The 12,784-nt window shown below is 48.2% G+C and overlaps 1 long non-coding RNA gene across 1 annotated transcript; it reads right to left on the bottom strand.

Annotated features, from left to right (window-relative positions):
- Nucleotides 1–1,994: 1,994 nt before the first annotated feature.
- On the bottom strand, nt 1,995–10,868 carry LOC140250168 (uncharacterized). The gene is made up of 4 exons (XR_011903116.1): nt 10,459–10,868; nt 6,606–6,793; nt 6,222–6,357; nt 1,995–4,419 (listed from the first exon to the last, which is right to left on the bottom strand). It is a non-coding gene; the product is annotated as an uncharacterized lncRNA (long non-coding RNA).
- Nucleotides 10,869–12,784: the final 1,916 nt, after the last annotated feature.

The raw sequence follows: 12,784 nt of genomic DNA, 5'->3' as shown, positions 1-12,784 counted from the left end.
CCCCAATTTGACCCGCAAGTTCTCCATGTGATCATGGCTGTTCTTAGTCCTTTGCAGTCAGCTTCTTCATATAGAGGGCAAATCCCTCGCCCTCCTGAATTCCACAGTAACAATCACGCTTGCTTTGTGTCAGGCTTTTGTTTTCTTTTTTTAATTATTACTATTCTTTTCCCATTTACTAGGTAGGAAAGCTACTTTCTGAGCCAGGAGAAGAAGAAGTGCAACAGGCAACAATCTTCCTTGCACTGCGCAGTTTGCATGAGTAGCCAAGTGCTCCTCAGGTCATGTGATCTGCAGAGCTGACCTTGGTGGCAGGGGCCGTGTCTTCATTTTCTACCTGCCCCGTGGGAACATAAGAAGACTATTCAGAGCAGGAGCTGCAGAGCAGGATGAACGGCATGAGAAGGTAAGGCTGGGAACCAAGGACACCTCCAGAAACAGGAGAAAAACTAAGTCAAGTAAGATGCGTGATGGCCACATCATACTGACCATGACTGGAGGGAGAGCGCATGGCTGGGAATGACTGATGGCTCTGGTTGGATGAGTGCCTACATGTGCAGCGAGGGAGTGTTTGTGGGATGTTCTGCAGACATGTAAATGCTGTGGGAAAGTTCAGAGAGAAAACGTGCGAATGTATAGAAGGGATGTTAGAACCTGGATTAAACCATTTGGATCATTCCATTTGAGTCCATGCCAGGTTGCCGCACTGTCAGAACTTGAGGCCTGGGATTTTCCTTTAGGAGCGCCAACTGCCTGTTCTAAATGAGAAAAGATATTACTAAACAGAGCTTCCTTCCTTGTATGTTTGATATTTCTGTCTTTGCATTCCTTTAGCACCCAGGCTGTTGATGCAGCTGCTCAAATCCGCTGTATTTGTCCTCCTGTTTTGTGTAGAAGAATGGTAAAATAGCAATCTCTGGGTGAGAATTTGTTGAAATATTTTACTTTCTGTGCCCCTCGGAAGCAATGGCTTGAAAATGGCAGTGCCACCCAGGAGCCCACACAGCAACCCAATATCTCATTGTCTGGGTCTGTGAAAAAACACCACAATGACAAAAACATGCCTGCACTGTTTCTGTGCTGTCAGTGCAGCTCTGAGGAACAGTGTGGGCATGGCATGGCAGGGAGAACGTGATGGACCTCACCGTGTGAAAGCTCACTTGAAATCACTGAGCACGTGCAAGGAGGTGGGACCCTCTGTTAATGATTTTGGGAGGAACAATGAATATGGAGGTACTGACTGGGAAAACTTTTGCATGTGTAATACCAGTTATGTTTATTAGCTCAAGGTATGCAGAGTTAGGTGGAGATATCTGACATAACAAATAAAAAATGCTCAGTCGTTAACATCACTTTGGAGTTAATGAGCTTATTCCCAAATTTCAGATGACACCCACTGCATACGATGGCACGCTGGAGAACTCCGGTCTGTGTGGCCTAGGGCACTCCAGAGGCTTCCCACTATAAGTGAGAGGACTCCCAAGGACCCTTGGTATATTTAAGGCACCCTTAGAGATTCTTGCACATGTCCAATGAGTTTAGGGGCATCCTAGAAGCTCTGAAGTGTAACCTTTGACATCCTAGAAGAGTGCCTTAAACCCCCTGAGTGCTCCCTACAGACCAAGCAGGGATCCCAGGTTCACCAAGTATATACACTGGGGGACCAGAGAGCACTCCCAGAGCTGCTCATTATTTTCTAGGGCACATAGTGGCTTTCCAGTGTGCCCCAGCATATCTGCTTTTGACAACGCTGACCTTCAGCCTGCAAGTTTGGGTGTTTTGCCCCCTTTGACATGGTGATCTTTTGAACGTGGAGGTTGCACGGAGCAAGGAACAGTAAGCCTAAGGGTTACCAAGTAAAAAACGTCAAGGGACAGCAGAACTGGAGGGAAAACAGGCTTGGCAGCAGGAAGTGCATGCAGATGTAATCATAAAACAAACAAAAAAAACAGCAAGCAGAACAGGGAAACAGAAAGAACAGATTAACAGTTCCTTTATTTACAGCTTAATTTAATTTTAATTTAACTTCAACAGAAACCCAAAGGCTCGCTGTCTCTGTCTGCTGCACTTCACCCATCACCAGGGCTGATGGCCCTGTGCGCAGAGCTGGGTCTTTGTGCTTTCTGGTCTTCTGGACAGCAGCTCCTCTGACTGCTGAGCATGGACGTGATGTAAGGAGAGTGGGAGGCAGCTTCTCCTCTTAGGGAGAAATGAAGCCCAATGGATCACGAGACCCCCCCTGTAAACGAGGGAGGGCCATTGCCCCACACCTACTCCCGTAGCCCCAGCACTTTCTTCCTGCTGACACCCTGGTCAGCACAAATGCATCATTGCTGTGTGTCGCAGCCCTTGGCCTTTGCCGTCCACGAAGCTTGTTTGCATGTGAAGGGCTGCAGCCTCTGTGCAGCTCCTTTGGGTGGATCTGAGGCTCTCCTGTCCTGGCAGTGGGGAGAAGCAGGAGTTGTGCCCCACGCACTTGCTTTGCAGAGCTACCTTTTTCTGCTGAAACATCAGCTTTATCCCTGTCACTGCTCCTGTCCTTGGCCAAGCTGGTGTCAGTGAGCCAGTGAGCGCTGCTGCAGCTTACCTTGGTCTTCTCTGGAGAGGAAGAAGGGCTCTGAGCAGCTGCAGGGGGCTTCTCAGCTCGCAAGAGGAGGGAGAGCACAAAACACCGAGCCCTGCCCTATTTTACAGGCATACTATTATCTTCCCAAGTAGCAAAGCAAGGCTACAGATTGGAGTTGAGCTGCTGGCAAGAAAAAGCATAGCTTGTCATATCAAGACTGCTAAGAGAGGTAAAGAGGGAGCGACTGCCTCCTCCAGCTGCTGAAGCCTGAGACCACTCCTCACCAGCCACCAGGTCACAGCCCAGTGTCTGGGGACCCAGGATCTTTGCTCAGGCTGGAGGACACTGCTGCCGTTCTCCCATTTGCAGATTTAACCAGAAATGAAACTAAGCTCGTATCCTTGATACACACACACGGGATGCTGACAGACAATCACAGGCTGCCACAGACAAGGTGCTGCCTTCACCAGCACCTATACACAGGAATCATGCACAACAAACACAGTCACATCCTTTTCCTCCCCTTTGGCTTGTAGAGACAGAAGGTCACCAGTGCAGGCACACACACAGCACTCAAGCTGCAAAAGCACTTAGTCAAGCACTGATGCACCCTCTCTGTCCAGACAGCATTCCTGCTTGGATCCCTTAAGTAGCAGCACTGTGTCTCTAGCCAATATCCCTAGGCAGATTTCAGGCCCTTAGTCACGCAGTTCCCCCTAGCTGTAAGTCTGTGACGGGCACAGGAGCCGGGAAATTAAAAATAAATAATTAAATAAATAAATAGAGACAAAGGAGCAAAGAAAAAAAAAAAAAGGAAAAAAAAAGGAAGGGGTTTGCCATGACTCGGCCAGCACCAGCCACACACTCTGCAGGAAGGGCAGAGAGCAAGCAGATGTATTTAACAAAGAGAAAACACAACGGCAGCAATCTGAGGAGGAACAGGAACTGACCAAATGTAACCTAATCGAACAAACCGAGAGAGAAAAGAATACCCGAGGTAGGAGTCGAACCATGGCAGTGCAGTGCGACGGCAGCACATCATTTGCTCCACAAACGATATCAGGAATAAATATCCTCACACATGTACATCCCCTCATCAATAACTGTGACTGACCTGGCAGCTTCCCATCATTTGCTGGTCAGGTCTGTATCTGTATATTCCTGCTTACGTCTTCCTCCCTTTCCCATTTTCCCTTGTTACAGTGTAAAATAGCCTTTGACCAGATATCCTTAAAGGAGTAGACACTCTTTCATTCACCCCTACAAAGTCCTTTAGAAACACTCAAGTACGACCAATGACACGTTCTGATTCACATTTAATTACACTTGGCTGCATATTTCCAATGGCTTCTTCAGTCAGTGAATTTACCTTACCTCCAAGTCAGCACTGTGCAAACTTACATCACTTTTGAACACAGCAGTGTTCCTTACTTCACCAATAAGGGCTACAAAGCCAGTTCTGGAAAATACTGTTTGCAACAACACAAAAAAGGACTAATTAAAAAAAAAAAAAAAAAAAGAGACCTTCACTTCTTAATCCCTTCTCCTTATCCCACCTTTACAAATGCATTCAGGATACAGAAACTGTTGTAAGTAACATTTTGTTGTTCTTGGACTTGCAGGTAAACAGATGTCACACCATGATGCACAGCATCACAGTTCTGTCCTGTTTGGTCCCAGTTAGTGGCTGGTCAGGATAGAATGCTGCTGAGGTTCAACGAGATAGGATTTGGATTCAAGTGTGTCCCAAAGGAGAAGCAGTTCCCACCACCACCAATAAGCAACAACTCCTTCTCCTCTGGCAGAAAAACACTGCTGTGATTATGTAGCATTAAAGGCCACTCCAGATGTTCCTGAAAAAGAAGAGGAATTTAAAGTCCTTGGGATGAAACAGAAGCTTGCATAGTCCAGAGGACACCAGCCAGTCCATTATGGAGAGGTACACAAAGGCCAAGATGACGAACCAGACACTGAGGAAAAGGATGCCTGGACAAAGTGCTCAAGACACAGAACTTGTGAGTTGTCCAAATGACTCAAAAGCCAAAATCGTAGTGTTAGACTTTTTTTTTTTCCCCCTCCTTTAGGAAGCAAAGGGAAAAGGATTCACTTCACCAGTTAGGCATCTGGTAAATGCAACTTCAAATACTGCTTCCATCAAAATAAATCTGACTTAGGAAGTAATCCTTGAACATACAGGACTTCAACAGTTATCACCCCATGAAGTGCTGTAGAAGTATTTCATACAGCTACTCTCAGTGGAAAATTAAGAACAGCCACAATGCGTCCATTGGGAACCAGATGGTCAATCAACAGCACCCAGAAGGGTGGACAAAAAGAGAAATGTGACAGCAAGGAGACCACGATGCACTCCTCTAGGATACCCCATTCACTGAACAACTCGCAGCTCAGTGACTGAGAGTGAGAAAATGTCTTTCTATTCTTTGGGCCCTTGGAATTCCTGGAAGAGAAAACCACCAGGATAGTCAGCATGGATTCACCAAGTGGAATTCATGCTTGACCAACCTGATGGCTTTCTACAATGAAATGACTGCAGCGGTAGATGAAGGGGAGACCAGGAGATATTGTTTACCTGGACTTCAGTAAGGCCATCAACACTGTACCCACAAGATCTACATACACAAACTGCTGATGCATGGGCTAGATGAGCAGATAGCGAGGTGGGCTAGAAAATGGCCACATGGCCAAGCCCAGGAAGTATCCATAGCATAAAGCCCACCTGGAGGAGTCAGACCTGGGACCGTCCACTCTGACACCTCTATTACTTATCTGGATGATGGACGGCATATCCTGCAGGTGACACAAAGCTGGGAGGAGTGGCAGATACACCACTGTCATGCTGGCATCCAGAGAGACCTCCCAGAGTTAAGGAGAAATGCAAAGTCCTGAGCAGACCCAGGCACCAGTATGTGCTGGGAGCACCCATCTGGAAAGCAGTATCCAGCTGTGCAGAAAAGGAGCTGGGAGTCCTGGTGGGCATCAAAATAACACTAGCAGTAATACTAACTGCACGGGAAGTCACTGACATTTCCAGTCTTTCAAAACTGGAGACCAATCCACACTGGGGTACTATGTACCTAACTAGGACAATTCATCAGCACAGTACTAGCAGGTACTGCAGCCGAGTTCAAGGGAAAAAAAAATCATAAAGGCAGCTACCAATCAATCTGCATCTACTCAATAACTTCTTTAAAGCTGTATTATCTTAGGGAAAACTTCATTACTCTGCTCACTGCTATCAAACGTAAGTAGCTTATTTGATCTGAAGGATACTAATTCCCTTCTGACTTCTGCTGTAGAGAACAAGAAAGCACTAAACTACATTTAAGCATGCTTTATGCTTTATATTTTCAGGAAAATTCTGAGAAGTCAGCCAGGTGTACACAGACTGCTTATATATTTATATTTTTTAATGTATTTATATGTAATAGTCACAAATTCCAGTTTCAACTGTACACGTGGATCCTACCCTTGCTATCTCAATAAATTTGTTACCTAATGCGAACAGGGAAATGTTCGTTCCACTCCTAAATTTGACTCCTCTGCATTCTCTGTTCCATTTGTGGGAATGACCCTGAAGCTACCACCTTCTTTCACACAATACTGCTCACCCTGAAAGAAAAATTCCAGTACTCACCGCATCAATTGTGTAGTCCAAGCACAGCCCAGTCGTTAAGTCAATGACGGTGATGCCTGGCACACACAGTGAGTGAAACCACACTCCACCAACAAGCATAAGTTTTTCATCATGCACATGTGCAGTATGCGAATACCTGCGAGTTTAAAATTAAATTGTATTCCATTAATCACAGAATCACCAAGGCTGGAAAAGACCCACGGGATCCCCCAGCCCAACCATCCACCCATCAACAATAGCTTCCACTAAACCACATCCCTCAGTACAACGTCCAGACATTCCTTGCACACCCCCAGGGTCAGTGGCTGCCCAGGGAGTCCCCATCAGTACGGACAGAGAGCTAGAGGAAGGCCAAGAATTCACTACTAAATGCCTTCTGCTTACCTTGGGATGAGCGGAGGGTGCGTCTCTATAGTCTGCCACTGAAAGCCGTGTTCAGTCTCCCTCAGAAGGAAAACTGAATTTAAGGGCTGCTCAGCTGCTCCCAAACCTCCAGCAATCAGCGCTCCTCCTTTCCAACTGCAGGCACTGTGAGAGTGGCGGCCTTCTGGTACTGGACCCTCAACAGGAATCTATGACAACATAAGTCCATGCCTGAAGTTTGCCTCTATCCTATTGCACTTCTTCTCGTTATAACATCCCTTTCCTTCCCGTCAGAGGACAGGAACAGCTGGGGAGGAGAACAGACTGAATAAGCCTGACAGGGAGCAATAAAAAAGCCTTCAACCCGCACACCTGCGCGATTCCTCTAAGAATGGCTACACAGAAGTGTTTCCACCTACGGTATTTTCAGTATTTCTCTGGCTCTAAGAATATATAATATAATAATCTTGCTCAGTCTTTACAGGGTTTTAGTTCTGCACATTATTATCAGAGGTAACATTTTCCTTCATGCATGCTCCTCTCTGCTCAAGACACACACGTTGAGAACCACAAGTTTACAGAGACGTGGGTCACAAAGCTGGTGATCAGTGATTCAGAGCATAGAGAAAATACTGAGCTGCAGGACAAACGGACAGAAAGAAAACCCTCAGGGCAAGCACTGCTAAAAGAGAATCATAGAAACTGGGGGGAAAAATTCAGGGACCGTATCGTCCATCCTTCTCTCCTAAGGCAAATGTAATAATGTAATTATACCTAAGGCAAATGTAATAATGTAATTATACCTATTAGCATCTGGCAAGAGTCACCAGCAGTCTGTCAGTGCAGACTTCCAGAAGCATTTCTTGCAGCACTTTACTATCTTCACAATTAAAAGCTTCTCTCAGTGTCTAGTTAAAGTTGTCCCTTCTATAGACTATCCAAAATAAATACAGAGAATAATTTGCCCTCTGCTGCTCTACTTTACATATTCGAAAATTATTGCTATCTTGAATCTTCTACCAACTCAGTAGCTCAAAGTTCTTCAGTCTTCCCTGTAAATTCTGTGCCCTGCTCATTCTTGTTGCATACCTCTACAGAGCTGTATTGCATCCCACAGCCATTTATTTTTTTCATGAATCAGCTCTGGGCCATATGCACGGGTCCTGCTGAGGTTAAAAGCACTGAACAGTACAGAAGGGCCTGTTCACATCCTACAGAAAACATTCCTGGTTTTACATCTGAACACACAGTTTAGGTCTTCCACAACAGCATCACATTACTTACACATTTAGCTCGTGATTTCCTGTTATACGTCAATCTCTCACCCGGTAATTGTGCTACTCACTATTTTTAAACCCAGCTCATCTTTAAAGATCTAGATGAAACACATTAGTTTAATACAGCAAGCCAAAAGTCTCCAGTCACTAATCCGTAGACCATTACAAATCTCCAAGCATGGCTTCATAGAGGGCAAGTGTGGACCTCACAAATTATAAGAGGAAAGAAATCAGGAACATTAGGACTCGGGATACTCAGAGTGAGGTGGCCCAAAGAACTACACAAAACTTATTAAGGAATTTTTAAGGCAAAGGGGATTGCTGAAAACCAAAGATGAAGAATAGACAGAAAGAAGATTAAAAGGGGGCTAATATCATATAAACAGTCACTGTTCAGTGCAATTAACCCTAAGCCTAATCATCACAGTGTATCTTACCTTTGATTAAACACTTTCTTAACTATCTTTGCCAAAATACTCGATACACATTAATAGGAATGATACTGGGACAGCGTGCCTGCAACTACAGAGATGCGTGATAGAAACGTGAGGCCAGCAGAGTCACAACTATGGTGGAGGACTGCAGGTTCTCTGGTGCCAGTGACTGGAACAAGCAACAGTTTCTGGATAAGTAGTTGGAAGTATCACAGAACTAGGGAGCAATTCCATGGCTTTCAAAGTCTTTGTATCCAGAGTGCCAGCTATTACTGGTCTATTGCAGAGAGCAGCAGCAGTCTGGTCCCATAGTGTGAGCCTCACCCAGCAAGTGGAATAAGTAAAGTTTCTAGCTTCCATCACTGGGACAAGACCATTGCTAACAGAAGCTGTGCAGGTCCTAGATGCAACTCCTTGGGCAACTTAGGCAACTGAAGCAAACCAGAGTCCCAGCATCAGCTGTTAGAGTAGAACTATGGGTCACAGGGCTCTTGTGCCCAGGTGCCAGTTGCTGAAAAAGGGACCATTGTGTTTCCTTGAACCTCGTGTGCGTGGGATGTGCATCCCTCATTTGCTAGAAAACTCGGAGCTTGTCCAGTCAGCTGGTCTAACCAGCCTCCTACCTCCAGCACTTGGTGCAGGGTCTTAGACAGACATAGGTATTAGACATGCACTGTGTCATGGTTTTGTGCTGTTGCTGTCAATATTCTACATCATGACATCATGTGCAGTATGAATCATTAACTGAGGGTACAAATAGTGGTAAACTGTTTTGGTGGTATAAGAAAGTGTAGTTGTTAATGGCATACAGAAGTGTAACAGAGGGTATGTGGAAGTGTAACAGAGGGTATGCGGAAGTGTAACAGAGGGTATGTGGAAGTGTGGAAGGTTCATGCTCCAGATCTGTGGAATGGCAGCATCCCGAGTACTCAGCTCTTGGAGGAAACTACATATCCCAGGGGACGACGCGGCCAGAGACGAATCACCAGAGGAGGAGGACACATATATAATCTCACTCCCAGGCTGGAACGTCCTTCTTTTTCGCTCTGTCTATCACTTTGGAGCGCTCCATCCCCGCCGTCTCCCTCTATCAGCAACATTCCAGCCTGTCACCTAGAGATCACAGTAGGCCCCCCGGCTCTCGGGGACTCTTTTTTCTCTCTTTCTCTTTCTCTGCCTTGTTTGATTTAGTAGTTGTAGTTATATTGTATCATATTGTGTCACCTTGTATTCCAATATTATTCGTATTTAGTAAAATAAGTTCTTTCCTTAGATTGCTGCCATAGTTTTTGTTCATTCCCCTCCTTCCAGGGGCAGCAGCCTCTATCACAGGTAAATCTAGATAACCCGATTACAGAAACCAAAACCAACCAACCAACCAAACATCAAAAAGCAGCAGCCAATTGGATCTGCCTGGCTGGCAAGGGGAAGTTTATCAACGGATGAGCTACAATGGTGGAAACAAGGTAACGGAGCACACAAACCTCAAAACTGCATCTTTGTGCAGCATCTGCCTGCGTGGAGCTGCAAGGGCTCAAAACTGCCCATTTTGTGGCAATAAAGAGAACAAAAAGCCAAAAGTGAAACTTGGAGTTAATGAAGGACACTTGGAAACAGATACTTTAAACATGAACGAGACAGAGGCTGAGCAAACATCCATACAGCTCTGTGCTTTTCTGCCAAGGTGCTTTAATGCCAGCACTCAGATCTGCTGGGCAGTTACACTTTGGTACGTGAACATTTAAAAACAACGCAACAGATGCTGGCAAAAAGAAAAGCAGAGCTTTGTTTTCTAACAGACCTTCATAAGCGCTGAGCACAGCTCTCCTGGCTTGGAGGACATTCCCTCTCTTCTATTCGTCTCCCCCCCCCCCCCCCCCTTCATCACAACATCAAACCGGCCCCAGGCGCTGAGCCGCGGCTCCGCCTCGATCCCGTCCGAGCTCTTTGCGCGGTCTCTGCTGCCACCTTGTGGTCAAGGCGTGGAACTGCCGCTGGCTTTTGCTTAGTCCTGCATGCTGCAATACGCATGCGCGTAGAAATGCGGAAGTGGCGTTATAACCGCTCTACGCAGCTAATCCGCCGCTCTCTATTGTGATCAGTCCTCCAGGTAATAGCGCACATGCACCCGACAACTGAAAAACAGCAACTGATTCTACTGACCAACACGGGTGCGGGCAAGCAGGCAGTTCCTGCACCGCCGGCTCTGCGATGCTCCTCCTAAACGAGGATGCCCCTCTTCTATTTCGGCCTTTTTACGCCCGAGCCCACCACGGGAACGGGCCGGTTCGGCTCACAGCCGTCCCTGAGCGCCTCGTGACATCCCATTTGCTCACTGCCGCGGCGGATTCGCAAACGTCCCCTTCCAGCCCCGGCCCCGCACCGTCCCCAGCCGACTGAAGGACTAAAGGCTCCCTCAGCAGCAGCGGGGTTGGAGCAGCGCGGAGACTCGCGGTTCTGCCGTGAAGCGGCACCGCAGCGTCCCCAGCTGCGCCAAGTCGGCGCCGCGCGGCCACGTCACGGCATCGTTTCGCGTACGGGTTTTCGGGGTCTCACCTGCATCACCTGCATCACCTGCATCACCTGCATCACCTGCATCACCTACATGTTTTTTCCGCTCCTCCTTTCGCATGCGACGGGCGCAGGGTTCTCAGGGAGCCCAAACTGTCCGTTGACGGGGCGCAAAACCGCCCGAGGAAATAAAGAAGTGCGGGCTGTGGCACCGCGGGTTGGAAGGGAGAAAAGCACCGCCGAGCCGGCGGTCCCAGAACTGTGTGTTCGGCCGCCCCTCACGGCACCGGGGAAATGGATGCTGGCTATGCGGTCCTGGCTCACGCGCACTATTGCCTGGAGGACTCAGCGTAGGAAAGATCGGCGGGTTTGTTGCAGAAAGAGAACGTCCGATACGAGAACGAGGATAAGAGAACGACAGACAGCAGATGAGTAATACAAATCTCGTTACAGCGGTAGCATACAATGCTATATATGAATAACACGAGAACACTTTGCGAGGAGGCAAGGAACTTTATGACCTCCATCTGGGAAATCCAGCACCGTTCGCCCACGGGCACCTCTTCAGCAGCTGCTCCAGATCCAGCCGTGCACTCTGCTTGGGAGTACAACTCCAAACTACAAAGGAAACCAAGGCAGTTCTACGTAGGCAGGAGAAAGAGGACAGTACGTATCGTTCAGTGTTTGCAATAAGCAAGCAATGACAGAAGCCGTTCCTAGAATCCCGCCGTGGGAAACCCAGAAGCAGAGAAGAAAGTAACTCCATTTTCCTGAACTACTGCTCCGAGAAAAATAGAAGCAAAAAGCAGACAGAAAACTATACAAAGTAAAAAGCAGCCGGGAGGGAAAAGACGTTTCTTTTGCACAGTACTGGTTTGCAGGCGCACACCATCCTCTCACTTGAGAAGCGTTTAAAAAGACAAACGCACAGAGGGCTCTCGGACAATCCGTGTACCTGCTCTGGGCGGCAGGTGGCGCAGCTCCGTATGGCAGAGCTGGAGCCGGAAGCACCGAGCTCCTCGGATCCGGACAAACCAACCGAACGTGCCTACGGACCGACAGGACCCTTCAGCGGGGCAGGAAAAACGTCAAGCAAAGCACCTGATTCTCAGCCGCTTCGTTCCGTTCTGCACACACATAGGCCTCCCTGTTAGCTCCACTGCTGGCACGCAAAGACTGAGCGCGCAGTCTGTTGGAAGCGCTTGTTACTGGACAGCAGAGAAATGGCAACACGTCAGCAACAGCTGCAGTCACTGCCACAGCGGCACAGTCACCGACACAGCTGTACAGTCACCGACACAGCGGCACAGTCACCGACACAGCTGTACAGTCACCGACACAGCTGCACAGTCACCGACACAGCTGCACAGTCACTGACACAGCGGCACAGTCACCGACACAGCGGCACAGTCACCGACACAGCGGCACAGTCACTGACACAGCGGCACAGTCACTGACACAGCGGCACAGTCACCGACACAGCTGCACAGTCACCGACACAGCGGCACAGTCACCGACACAGCTGCACAGTCACCGACACAGCGGCACAGTCACCGACACAGCTGTACAGTCACCGACACAGCTGCACAGTCACCGACACAGCTGCACAGTCACTGACACAGCGGCACAGTCACTGACACAGCGGCACAGTCACCGACACAGCTGCACAGTCACCGACACAGCGGCACAGTCACCGACACAGCGGCACAGTCACCGACACAGCTGCACAGTCACCGACACAGCGGCACAGTCACCGACACAGCGGCACAGTCACCGACACAGCTGTACAGTCACCGACACAGCGGCACAGTCACCGACACAGCGGCACAGTCACCGACACAGCTGTACAGTCACCGACACAGCTGCACAGTCACCGACACAGCTGCACAGTCACCGACACAGCTGTACAGTCACCGACACAGCGGCACAGTCACCGACACAGCTGCACAGTCACCGACACAGCTGCACAGTCACCGAC

Source organism: Excalfactoria chinensis, chromosome 3 (assembly GCF_039878825.1).
Source record: "Excalfactoria chinensis isolate bCotChi1 chromosome 3, bCotChi1.hap2, whole genome shotgun sequence".
NCBI classification, from domain to species: Eukaryota; Metazoa; Chordata; class Aves; order Galliformes; family Phasianidae; genus Excalfactoria; species Excalfactoria chinensis.
This window is presented reverse-complemented; position numbering and strand designations above follow the sequence as displayed.